Consider the following 14,452-nt stretch of genomic DNA (forward strand, 5'->3'; position numbering starts at 1 on the left):
TTAGTAATAATTTAGTAATTTTTGGCATGAGGAATTGGGATTAAGGAAAAGAGATACGTAAGAGTTAATTTTTATAAAGTGTTCAACAGATATCAAAGGGTTGTTTTGTTTTGTTTTTCATCCTCTAGTTGGGGATAATAATATCCATAACCAGTCAAATATAGTTGTCCTAGCTCTCTGTACTGTCAAGAGGAGTTGCTTCCATCAAGGTTGTTCATTTCATAATTTTGTCCAATTTGATTTTAAAAGTTATTCTGGTTTTTTGTTTGTAAGATTATAAAGGAGAGGGGGAAATGACTATTTTCCTTAAAAACAATTCAATTATATAATCATTTTACATACCTGCTATATGTCAAAACTATTAAGTGTTAGAAATACAAATAAGAAAAAAATATCTGTTGACTCAAGAAATATACGTATGGGGGAGGCTAGAAAGTGTATAGAGGGACAGGCAAAAAGTAGGTGACCCTGAAGTATCTTGTTCTGTGAAGTGAGCTCGTAGCCCAATTTCTGCTCTCTGTAAATATAAATTTTGAAAGGAATTATTTCTTTGTAAAAATACTTTTAAATGCTTGAAACCAGCACTTAATCACATTATCTGGCACAAAGTATGTGCTTGGTAAATGTTTATTGAATAAGACCACTGTGTTTTAAAAGTGTTAGCTTCCCCATATATTATATAAATTGTGTATTCAATAATATCATTAACTGTTACTAGTTCGTTTCCTTTATATTTTCTTATCTCACATTCTGTAATCGAAAAATTGAGTTTTCTTATTTTATTTTATATTTATCTTAATTTCTTATATTGTTTTTAATTTTATTTCACAAAAACATATAATCTTGGAGTTGGATCTCAGTGAATAACTAGTCTAATACACAGAACTACATACAGGCATATGTATGTATATAGAATGTATATTATTTATACATATGTATATATATATATATATATATATATATACAAATGCATATATTTGTAAAGGAAGAGAAACATATTCAACAAGTGGTTTTATTATGCCTTTTTGATGATCTCCAAGGATTAGACACTCGCAGATTGAGACAAAACATCCATTCTACTTTGTGCAGCTGTAAGTTTTAGGAAATTTTCCCATGAAATCAAATCTAAGTGAACCTCTTTTCCACTGCCCCCACACAATATCTTCTCATTTTTTATTTATTTTTATCTTTATGCACATGCATATTTTTAATTTACCAAATTTCATTCCACCCTCCCTACCCACCCCCCTCCCTCATCAGTGAACAGTCAGGTTAGCATTGTACATACATATTTTGATAAACATGTTTATAGCATCAGATACCATAAGAACAATAATAGTCCATAGTATTCATGTACCATAACTTATTTACCCATTCCCCAATTTATAGGTATCCAATTCTTTGCCACTTCAAAAAAGGCTGCTATGAATATTTTGTAACATGTGGGACTTTTCCTTTTCTTTTATAATTTCTTCTGTATATAGACCTAGAATTGGGATTTCTGGGTCAAAGTGTATGAAAAGTTTTATTGCTTTTAGGGCATAGTTCCATATTGCTCTCCAGGATACTTTTAACTCCTGAGAATGAATTTCATATTTGATAGAAGAACTGGAATTAGGGAGACCCTGCTGTTTGAAGACTTACCTGTAGTGGGAATCACTGACCTAGTGGTGGTGTCCACTTTGCAGAGGAGCATAGATGAAGTCCAACCACAGAGAGAAGGAGTCTGGGACACAAGGGCATTCAGTGTTCCAGTGATAAACTTGTTTACTAGACTTGAATCAGTATGGGCAGAGGCTTACAATCCAGATGAAGAAGGTTATGCAAAATACAAGAATATATGGCATGTTGAATAAATAAAAAAAAAGAAATCATCACTTTTGCTGACAGCATTTCTTGATCTGTTATACACACAAGGAGAGATGATCAAAGACATAGGTTGCAGGATCTTTTAAAGAGCTTAGATATGGAGCAGATGTCTCATGTTTTGGAAGTCACATTATAATATCTGGTGAAAGGAGAACATGCAATTGATCAAAGGCCTGTAATTGATCAGTAAAATGATGATGATGATGATGATGATGATGATAGTAACTTTTATGTAATTTATAGAGTCATCTATAATATTTATGCAAAATGTGATGGTGTTGGAAGGCATCTATGATAACTATGGAAACTTTGCTGAATTGTACTTAATGTTTACTATACCCAAAGTAGAAACAATAACTACCACCTCTCCTGGTACTCTATGATGTTTAGATTTTACAAAGTTAATTGTAAAAAAACAAAATTGTAAAAAGAAAAATGTATAAAAGGATAAATGTCTGGAAGTCTCAGAATGTCTTAAAGTGGTTGATGTGAAAGGCACCAAAGTATAGAAAGATAGAGAACAGATTATTGTTCAGGAAGTTTCATCTGATTGTTTCTTTTTCATAATGGAACCTGAAGAAGTAAAAATATCTATGAAAAGAAAGAATAAATAGGAAGCCAAAGAGGACAATGCCATTGAAATTACCCAGTATTGTTATTGTCAGTATTTAGAGAACCCATCCTGGTAACAAACAAACCCAGAGAAACTTCAATTCATGCTGTTGATTCTTTCAATTATTTAATCATGAGGGAAAGTTAGGTGGTACAGTGGATAGAGCACTGGTCCTGGAGTCAGGAGTACCTGAGTTCAAATACAGCCTAGACAATTAATAATTACCTAGCCATGTAACTGTGGGCAAGTCATTTAACCCCATGGCCTAGAAAAGGAAAAAAAGAATGCTAATTTAAAAAATTATTTAACCATGGTTATGTAAACATTTGAAATGCTTTTGAGATTTTGTATGGAAATTATGGAAAGGACTATTGCAAAATATGAAGAAGCTAGTTGCTTTATTTGCAACAAAGATGAACATTGTGGATTCTACAGCATGACAAAAATATCATTTGACAAGTGCCAGTATCACTAAACAGCACATTAGTGGTTGTCTCTGAAAATATCTATTTTTCTTATAGAAAATGAGCATTTCCTGTGATTTCAGATAATTTTTTACTTTTTAAAACCTAACATTATAGTATAGCTTTAAAGGAAATCGTGATTTCATAGGAAAAAAACTTTTCCTATCACACTTCAGAAAAGATCAAGTTTTAAGAAAATAATGTGTGGATTAGTTTCTATTCTACAAAACTAAAGTTTACTGAATAGTATATTTAATTATTGTGAAATCCTAAAAATATTAGTGCATATGAACAGTAAAACATTTATAGTGTTGGGGATGTAAAATGATTTGTTACATTAAGATTATTATGCACAAGTCAGAAAGGAACATGGAATTTTGCTCATAATTGTTTTTTTTTAGGTTTTTGCAAGGCAAATGGGGTTAAGTGGCTTGCCCAAGGCCACACAGCTAGGTAATTATTAAGTGTCTGAGACTGGATTTGAACCCAGATATTACTGACTCCAAGGCCAGTGCTTTATCCACTACACCACCTAGCCACCCCAGCTCATAATTTTTAAGTGCAACATAACATTCTGTCTAAAAGCATCAATAAACTGCAAGTGTGTTTTAAGCCTTTTTATTTTGGGGCTTGATGCATTTCTCTTTGAGAAGTAGCATAAAATTCCACATGCAATGTTTAGGCCTAATTTTTTTCAAGAAAGTAAATTCTGATTAATTTGACATAATGTCAATTGTTTATACATTTCACTATCTTTTAAAAATATTTTCATCTATATGCACATGTATATTTTTAAACTGCAAAATTTTCTTCCACCCTCCCTTCCCACCCCACTACCCATCAGCATCAAACTGTCAGGTTAGCATTGCATGTACATATTTTTGATAACCATGTTTAGAGGTTGGTTATTTTGGGTATGAAGAATTTGGATTAAAGGATAGTGATACATAAGAGACAATTTTCATACAATGTTCATCAGATTATGAAGAGGATTTTTTTTGCATTTTTGTTTTGTTTTCTTTTTCTTCCTCTGGATTGGATAACTTTGTCCATAGCTGAACTAAAACATTTCTTCTAGCTCTCTAAACTGCTGAGAGGGGTTGTTCATCTCACAATCTTGTAGTTAATGCATACACTGTTCTCTTGGTTCTACTTCTGTCACTCAGCATCAGATGCCATAAGGCATTCCAGGCATCCCTAGAGGCCAACCATTTATGATTTATTATAGGACAATAATATTTCATAGTATTCATACCATAACTAATTTAGACATTTCCTAAATTATTGGTATCCCCTAATTTTCCAGTTCTTTGCCAAGACAAAAAAAAGAGCTGCTCTGAATATTTTGGAACATGTGGGACTTTTCTCAATTTTTTGATTTCTTCTGAATATAGGCCAAGAATTGTTGTGTTAAAGGTATGAACAGTTTTATTGCTCCTTGGGCACTGTTCCATATTGCCTTCCAGAATGGTTGGATCCATTCACAATTCCACTGGTAATGCATCAATATCCCAAACTTCCCACAACCTCTCCAACTTTGATCATTTTTTTTTCATCTTGACCAATCTGATAGGTGTGAGGTGATAACTCACTGTTGTTTTAATTTGCATTTCTCTAATTGATTTGGAATGTTTTTGAAAATAATTATATATATATATATATATATATATATATATATATATATAACTTTAGTTTCTTCATTTAAAAACTGTCTACTCATATCATTTGACCATTTATCAAATGGGGATTGACTTGTAATCTTATAAATTTAATGCAATTCTCTATTTTAGAAATGAGACCTTTACCAGAACTCCAAGTTGTGAAGATTGTTTCCCAGTTTTTTGCTTTCCTTCTAATTTTGGCAGTATTGATTTCATTAGTGCAAAAACCTTTTACCTTAATATAATCAAAATAATTCATTTTATAATATACTCTAATTCTTCTTTAGTCATGAATTTATCCCATTTCCATGGATCTGATAGATAGAGTATTTCTTGGTCTATTAATTTATCTATGGTGTTACCCTTTATGTCTAAATCTTAAACCCATTTTGACCTATTTTGGTATAGGGTGTGAGATGTGGGTCTATGCCTAGTTTTTGCATACTTTTTTTTTCCCAGTTTCCCCAATAATTTATGTCAAATAGTAAGTTCTTATCCCAGAAGCTGATGTCTTTGGACATCTTAAACAGTAGGTTGCTGCAGTCATTTATTACACTTTCTTTTGAACCTATTCTAATCCACTTATCCATTACTCTATTTTTGACCAGCACCAGGCAATTTTGATGACTGCCCCTTTATAACATAGTTTTAGATGTGGTAGAGCTAGACCACATTTCTTTACAATTCTTTTTCATCAGTTCTTTTGCTATTCTTAACTATTATTGACTTGCTATTATTGCTCCAGATGAATTTTGTTACTATTTTTTTTTCTAGTTGGGTAAAGTAGTTATTTGGAGGTTTGATTGGTATGGCACTGAATATGTAATTTAATTTGGATAACGTTGTCCTTTTGATTATATTAGTTTGACTTAACCATTTCACTATCTTAAGAACTGACAACTTAGTTTTTGTTTTGTTTTTTTTTAGTTTTTGTTGTTTTTTGCAAGGCAATGGGGTTAAGTGGCTTGCCCAAAGCCACGCAGCTAAGTAATTATTAATTGTCTGAGGCTTGATTTGAGCTCAGGTACTCCTGATTCCAGGGCCATTATTCTATCCACTATGCCACCTAGCCACCCCAGAATTGACAATGTAAATATTTTAGTAAGGAGAAAAGATGTTTATAACCCAACAAGAAATTGTCATTTTCCCCTAAGAAATCATATCTTACCCTTTTCTTTTCTTGTTTTATAGTTTATAATTCCTTATTTTCACTTTTTTTGCAAGATTTTATTTTGAATTTTACAATGCTTCCCCTAATCTTCCTTCTCTCCCCCCACCACAGGAGGCAGTCTGTTAATCTTTACATTATTTCCATGGTAAGCATTGATCTAGGTTGAATGTGATGAGAGAGAAATCATATCCTTAAGGAAGAAATATAAATTATGAGATACAGTAAAATTGCATAATAAGATAGCTTTTTTCTAAATTAAAAGTCTTGGTTTCTGTTCAAATTCCACAATTCTTTCTCAGGATACATATGGCATTCTCCATCACAGATAACCTAAAATTGTGCCTGATTGTTGCCTCATTGGAATGAGCAAGTTCATTAAATTTGACCATCACTCCCATGTTGCTGTTAGGGTGTTCAGTGCTCTGGTTCTGCTCATCTCACTCAGCATCAGTTCATGCAAATTTTTCCAAGCTTCTCTGAATTCCCATCTGTCTTGGTTTCTAATAGAACAATAGTGTTCCATCACATACATATACCACAGTTTATTAAACCACTCCCAAACTGATGGGTATTCACTCAATTTCCAATTATATTCTTTTCACTTTTTAAAAAAATTCTAAGTTTGGCTTTAGAATTTTGATATTCAGCATTTTATAGCATATTTTTGTTTATCTTTTTTCAAATTTCAAATCAAAACAACTCCATATTTCTGGGCCATAAAATGACTATTGTTATCATGCATAGTAAAAAAAAATAAAGAATGAAGTCATATTTAAGAACTATTGATAAGAACAGAAGAAAACATTTAACCTTAAATTTATGTAATATAGATGACATTTTGTGTTCTAAATCCCAGAAATCCATTAGTAATTGCAAAATATTTTCTGTAGCAAAATTTATCTGATATGCCTATTCTTTTATCTAAGGGAAAATTATTTCCATATTCTTAGGCCGTTTACATAAAATGAATCTTTACAATGCTTCAATCGTATTTTTTCCTTTCTTGTATTCACTATGGAATTTATCTGTAGAGATAAGACAGTACAGAAACTTTATCAATAAATAGCCATGTATAAGGTTTTTCATCAAGAAAACTACTAAGTGGATGTCAGAAAAACTTCTGAAAAACAGTAAGTAAGGAATAAAATGAGAAGCAAAAGTAAATGTGTGCAACTGGTTTGTGAACTTATCCCCAGTCCACTGTATAGATCATTATTATACCACTTTACATCCCATTCTTTCTTTGCTTTTTTCTGAAGGCTCATATTTAAATACTGAACTGAACATAAATTATTTGTTATCAAGATTACAAGAATACTATTCCATTTTGTTTCTACTATTCTAATTTGGAAAGAAATTACTTTATAGAGTATTAGTTGTGGTGGTACAAGTGATTTAAAAGGCACACAGAAAGAGTATAGAATCCTAGGAAGGTTAAATGATTTGTCTAAATCTTATAGGCTATAAGGGGAAAAGACAAAATTCAAATTCAAGCCCATAGACCAGAGCTTTGTACACTTTACAAAATGTACTTTCTTTCCTTCAGTTAGTAAGAAATGTCTTGCTGTCATACTATTCACTAATAATATTCAAGTTAACATGCTGTGTGTTTGCATTATGATTAAAATAAATGAATTATTTTTTAAATGTTCCTGAAAAACAAGATTTCAACTTCAGTATATTTAAATATTATTTCCTTAATTTCTACCATTTGGAAAATATTTTCAGTACTGTTTAAATATGAGAGTATTATTAGAAAATAATGCATCACTTTAACCAGTTTGTTCACTGCCTTGGGGAGGCAAGAAGGAAAGTACGGTGGTATTAAAATATAAAACTATTAAACATGAAAATGAATTGTTGAAAAACTACATTTCCATGTAATTGGGGAAAAAAGAAAGGAAAAGAAAATAATGTACCTATTTCATGTTGTAAATAAAACATAATGAGAAGTATAACTTCAGCCATATTTAAATATATTAACTTTTACTTTTACAAATTTTACCTTGTATAGGAAAATGTTATATGCATGATTATAATTTGGTACTTTGTACTTCAAATTTTATTTTGAAATGCTTTGTCTTATGCAAGGAGAGAAATAGATTTAACCAGATTTCTCACTGAATAATTCTAAATGATTACTTCTAAATAAGTCATCAGTTCTACTGTATTAGTTTATTGTGAACCATTCATATAATGATAAAGAAATATTTGCTTGGGGTGGCTAGGTTGCATAGTGTACAGAACATGGACCCTGGAGTCAGGAGTACCTGAGTTCAAATCCGGCCACAGACACTTAATAATTACCTAGTTGTGTGGTCTTGGGTAAGCTACTTAACCTCATTTGCCTTGCAAAAGAACCTAAAAAAATAAAAAAAGAAAGAAATATTTCCAGATTTAAAGAATTCTTGTCTGTATATGCCAGTCACAATAATTTCATTATTATTAGTTATATTTAAAATTTCCTTATAATAAAATCACTTTATAGTAAAAAGAATAGAATTTCTTCTAGCTTCATAAAATTATTCACAAGATAGAATATGCTCTCACAAAAACAAAAATTTAAAAACTTGTCTTTTTTTCTTTCTTCTCTTCAACCATCAAAATTAACAATCCCTTCATAATTATTACTAAACTCTTAATCTCCTTTGAAGGGTGTTTATAGTATGACAGTTATGTCATTCTAATATTTAATTTCATATTTAAGATATGGGAAATGCTATTGATATAAGTTGTTAAATAGGCAAAAATCACCCAAGACTGGGGTTACATGAACCATAACTTGACTCATAAGACAATCATTATATTGGCTCATTGCTCCCCCTCTGGAGTGAAATGCAGAAATACAGGTGTCTGTGTGTGTGTGTTGAGGGAGGGGTACAGTTTGAGTTTCTGTTTCCCCAAGTAATGGTAAAAGTCTTCTCCAATGTTTACCCATATATTCAAGGTACAATATAGGTATTCCACAAGAGTTATTATAGGTAACAGAGCATGTTTTAAAATGCAAAGAATGCATAAGTAAAGATATATATATATATATATATATATATATATATATATAACTACACAATTTATCTTTGGATTTCTTTAAGGGGTAATAGTCCTTCAGCTGAAATAGTACCTCTCACATTGTGGTTTTTACTATCATCTCATATATTGGGGGCTGATTAAAAAAAAAGCAATGCCCTATCTTTTAGATTTAAACTGTCTGAGTAATTCGTTGTCTTGCTTCTTAACATGATGAAAAAAGACTATGTAGATGGCCCATTTTTTTCTGCAAGAATCATGTCATTTATCATATGGCAATTACTTTATAGAAAATTTTTGGTTTCCAAGTTCTCAAATTTTAAAACATGAACTTACTTATGAGGAACCTTGTGAATGTCCCAAAATCTACTTAATAGACCTCATTCTGAAATTATGCTGCTGAGAGAATTTAAAATTCACTTCCTTTCAGGTGTTTAAAATCAGGCATTCTAACTTTCTACCTATCTATCTAATCTAATGAATATCTGTTTATCTACATTTACATAAACTTTGTTCATGTGCTTCTTCAGCAATTCACAATTCTCTTGCTCTCTGGGATTGTGATGGAGGATTTGAGAAAATCCCTTACCTTCCAAAAGATGAAATATTGCAGAAAGATAAGACACAAACAGAGAAGGATTGGGAGACAGAGGAAAAAAAGTAGGAGGGAAGGAGGTAGGAAAGGCCAGTGGAATGATCATTAGAAGATATTTGCATTTTATTAAAAAGGGTCCAATGGTCATATAAATTTTTCTATTAGAAAATGCCCTTTGAATTATGTCATGCAATCAACAAAATGAAGGACTTGATGTTTTCACCAATTCCCCTGAACTTTCAAAACTCTCTAATATAATATTTGGAATGAACAAATTAATTACACATGTCTCCATTAACAAAGATGATAAGAACTTTAATGAGGTAAAAATGTGATGAACATTCTTCCTCTCTAATGTGCCCATTTACCTCCACCTTGACCATCAGCCATCATATTCAGGAATGGCTTCATAATGAGATCCAGAGTTTTGTTCTGAAATCTGCTTGATGATTCCTTTTTTGCTGCTATAGTCTCTATCCTCAGACTTTACCCTCATTCCACCATTTTTCTTTCTCTCACTGCCCTACCTCCACTCAGTAAAGAATAGGTTGAAATCTTAAGTGTGCTATTTCTAGAGAAGTAGCATTCTTTATCTGAAATATCTGGAAAAGCATGACACTGAAATACCGCTTTTCTTGGAAATTATAAACTGAGGGACCTTGGGACGGGAAGCAGCATATGGGTGGGTTGTACCAGGTCTAAAGGAAGGAGAATTGGGATTTAGTTCTATCCCAAATTGGGATTAGTTCTATCCCAAAACACTCCCAAGTATTCACTTGAGTCACAAACTTAATCTAGTGAAAAGTGAATTTTCCAGCATGGGAGAGGGTTGAGATAACTTTGACGGGATCAGTTTTTAAAAGGAAAGTAAGGTAATGAATGTATAAAGGCTCAAATAACCAAAAATCTCATGAGGAAGAAAAGTTATTCAAAAATCTTGATTTCAAGTACAGAAATCAAGAGGAAACATATTAATAAAGAAACAAATATAATATAATGCACAAAATATCAGAATAAATACTTCATGAAAAAGGAAAAGTATAAACTTTTTATGAGAGAGAGGATCCTGAAAATTTCCAAGAAAGAATGGAACCACAGCAGAATATCCCTGAATAGTTCATTAGAGAGAGAAAAGAAATATGTGAACTAAAATAATAAGGATAAAATAGGATGCCAAAAAATTTTGGACTTCTAGTAAAGTAAAACTTGGATGAAAAATCAAAGCCCTCAAAATACAATTATCAGGGGGACAGGAAGGAGACAGTAGGAGGGAGGGGATTGAATGGGGGTAAATCTCATTACACTATTAGGTACAAAATCCCTATGGTAATAGAGGGGAAGAAGAGAGGAGATGAGAAACACCTGAATCTTCTTCTCATCAGACTTGGCTTACAGTCAACTTACACATACTTAGTTAACTTCAAAAACATCTAACCTTTCAAGTATTAAAAGGAGAAAATGGGAGGGGGGATGGAGAAAGGGGGGGTGAGTGGGGAAATAAGGGGAATTGACAAAAGGAAGGGAAAAGGGAAAAAGGGGAATGGGAAAGAAAGGGGAGGGATGATATAGGAGGGCAAACACACTGAAGGGGGTGGTATTCAGAAATTAAATACTGGGAAATATGGATAAAGGTGAGGGGAAGGGGGAAAATACAAACATAGGGAAGAAAGCATGGAGGGCAATAAAGAATTAGTAATCATAACTTTGAATGTGAATGGGATGAACTCTCCATTAAAACATAAGCGAATAGCAGAGTGAATTAAAAACCAGAATCCTACAATATGCTGCTTGCAAGAAACTCATTTGAAGCAGAGAGAAACATATAGAGTAAAGGTAAAAGGTTGGAACAAAATATATTTTGCTTCAGCTTAAGTAAAAAAAGCAGGGGTAGCAATCCTTATCTAAGACAAAGCAGAAGCAAAAAATGGATAGCATTAAAAGAGATAAGGAAGGAAACTTTATCCTACTAATAGGTACCATAGGCAATAAAGTTATTTCAATACTGAAAATATATGTACTCAATGGGACAGCATCCAAATTCTTAGAGGAGAAGCTGAAAGAATTACAGGAAGACATAGACAGCAAAACTCTACTAGTGGGAGCCCTCAACCTTCCACTCTCAGATCTAGATAAATTGAATCATAAAATAAACATGAAAGAAGTTAAGGAGGTAAATAGATTGTTAGAAAAACTAGATATGGTAGACTTATGGAGGAAATTGAATGGGGTTATAAAGGAATATACCTTTTTCTCTGCAGAACATAGAACCTATACAAAAATTGACCATGTACTAGGACATAAAAACATAATGATGAACTGCAGAAAGGAAGAAAAAGTGAATATATCTTTCTCAGATAACAACGCAAAAAAAGTTATATGCAATATTGGGCCAAGGAGATGTAGACCCAGAACCAATTGGAAACTGAATAATCTCATTTTAAAGAATGAGTGGACCAAAAATCAAATTAGAGAAAGAATTAACCATTTTATCCTAGATAATGATAATAATGAAACAACATTCCAAAACCTATGGGATTCACTCAAAGTGGCTTTCAGGGGATTTATTATACCTTTAAATGCTTACATCAATAAATTGGAGAAATAAGAAATCAACGAACTAAACATGCAACTAAAAGAATTAGAGAAACAACAAATTAAAAATCCCCAATTAAAAACCAAATTATAAATTCTAAAAATTAAAGGAGAAATTAATAAAACTGAAAACAAAAAACTATTGAATTAATAAAACCAAAAGTTGTTATTATGAAAAAAAAACAATAAAATTGATAATCATCTGGTCAATTTGATTTAAAAAAAGGATCACACATGAAATAGGTGAACTCACCACCAATGAGGAGGAAATTAAATTAATAATTCAAAATTATTTTGCCCAACTCTATGGCAATAAATTTGATAATCTAAGTGAAATGGATGAATATTTACAATAATATAAGTTGCCCAGGTTAAATTAAGAGGAGATTAAATAGCTAAAAAACCCTATCTCAGAAAAAAAATTCAACAAGCCATCACTGAACTACCTAAGAAATAATCTCCAGGGCCTGGTGGATTCACAAGTGAATTCTACCAAACATTTAAAGAACAATTGGTTCCACTTCTATATAAACTCTTTGGGAAAATAGGGAAAAATGGAACTCTGCCTAACTCTTTCTAGGAAACCAATATGGTGCTCTTACCTATACCAGGAAGAGTTAAAACAGAAAAAGAAAATTACAGACCTATCTCCCTGATGAATATAGATGCAAAAATCTTAAATAAAATCTTAGCAAAACACTTACAACAAGTTATCACTAGGATAATACATTATGATCAAGTAGGGTTTATCCCAGGAATGCAGGGTTGGTTCAATATTAGGAAAACTGTTAGTATACTCAATTATATCAACAACAAACCTATCAGAAATTATATAATCATATCAATAGATGCTGAAAAAGCTTTTGAAAAAATACAGCATCCATTCCTAATAGAAACACTAGAGAGTGTATGAATAAATGGACTGTTCCTTAGAATAATTAGCAGTATCTATCTGAAACCATCAACAAGGATTACATTCAATGGGGAGAGGCTAGAGGAATTCCCAATAAGATCAGGGGTGAAAAACGGGTGCCCATTATCACTCCTACTATTCAATATTGTATTAGAACTGCCTGCTTCAGCAATCAGAGAAGAAAAAGAAATTGAAGGAATTAGAATTGGGAAGGAAGAGACAATACTCTCATTCTTTACAGATATCATGATGCTCTACCTAGATAATTCCAAGAAATCATCCAAAAAAGTACTGGAAACAATTAGCAATTTTAGCAAAGTTGCAGGTTATAAAATAAAACCTCATAAATCCTCAACTTTTCTATATATGTCTAGCAAGATACAGCAGGAAGAGCTAAAAAGAGAAATCCCATTCAAAGTAACTTCAAACAATATAAAATACCTGGGAGTCTATTTGCCAAGGCAGACTCAGAAACTTTTTCAAAACAACTATAAAACACTTCTCACACGAATTAAATCAGATTTAAATAACTGGACAAATATCAATTGCTCATGGATTGGTAGAGCTAATATAATGAAAATGACAATTCTACCAAAACTAAACTACCTGGTTGTGCCCTACCAATCAAAATTCCAAAAAAATGCTTTAATGAGTTAGAAAAAAATTGTAAGTAAATTCATATGGAGAAATAAAAAGTCAAGAATTCCCAGGAGCTTAATGAAAAAAAAGTGCAAAAGAAGGGGGTTTAGTGCTATCTGATCTAAAATTACATTATGAAACATCAGGCATCAAAACTGTTTGGTATTGGCTAAGAACCAGAGTGGTGGACCAGTGGAATAGACTAGGTGTAAAAACGGAAGATTATTATAGTAATCTGCTGTTTGATAAACCCAAAGAGTCCAGCCATTGGGATAAAAATTCCCTCTTTAATAAAACTGCTGGATTAATTGGAAGTTAATATGGAAGAAACTTAAACTAGACCAACACCTAACACCCTTTACCAAGATAAGATACAAATGGTTACAGGACTTAGATGTAAAAAAAACAATACTATAAGCAAATGAGAAGATCAAAGACTAGTTTGCCTGTCAGATCTATGGAAAGGGGAGCAGTTTGTGACTAAGGAAGAGTTGGAGAACATCACCAAAACCCAACTAGATGATTCGATTACATTAAATTAAAAAGCTTTTGCACAGATAAAACTACTGAAACCAAGAACAAAAGAAATGTAGTAAATTGTGAAACAATCTTTACAACTAATGATTCTGACAAAGGACTCATTTCTAAAATATACAGTGAACTGAGTCATATTTTTAAAACAAAAAGCCATTCCCCAATTGACAAATGGTCAAAGGATATGCAAAGTCAATTTACAGATGAGATCAAAGCAATCCATAGACATATGAAAAATTCCTCTAAATCATTAATTATTAGAGAAATGCAAATTAAAGCTTCTCTGAGGTACCACCTCACACCTTTCAGATTAGCCAATGAAAACAGAAAGGATAATGATCATTGTTGGAAGGGTTGTGGGAAATCTGGGACAC

General features: G+C 32.0%; 1 pseudogene; it reads left to right on the forward strand.

Annotated features, from left to right (window-relative positions):
- The first annotated feature begins 1,583 nt into the window (after positions 1 to 1,583).
- Positions 1,584 to 2,629, forward strand: LOC141512237 (cAMP-dependent protein kinase type II-beta regulatory subunit pseudogene; annotated as a pseudogene).
- Positions 2,630 to 14,452: the final 11,823 nt, after the last annotated feature.

Source organism: Macrotis lagotis, chromosome 2, assembly GCF_037893015.1.
Source record: "Macrotis lagotis isolate mMagLag1 chromosome 2, bilby.v1.9.chrom.fasta, whole genome shotgun sequence".
NCBI classification, from domain to species: Eukaryota; Metazoa; Chordata; class Mammalia; order Peramelemorphia; family Peramelidae; genus Macrotis; species Macrotis lagotis.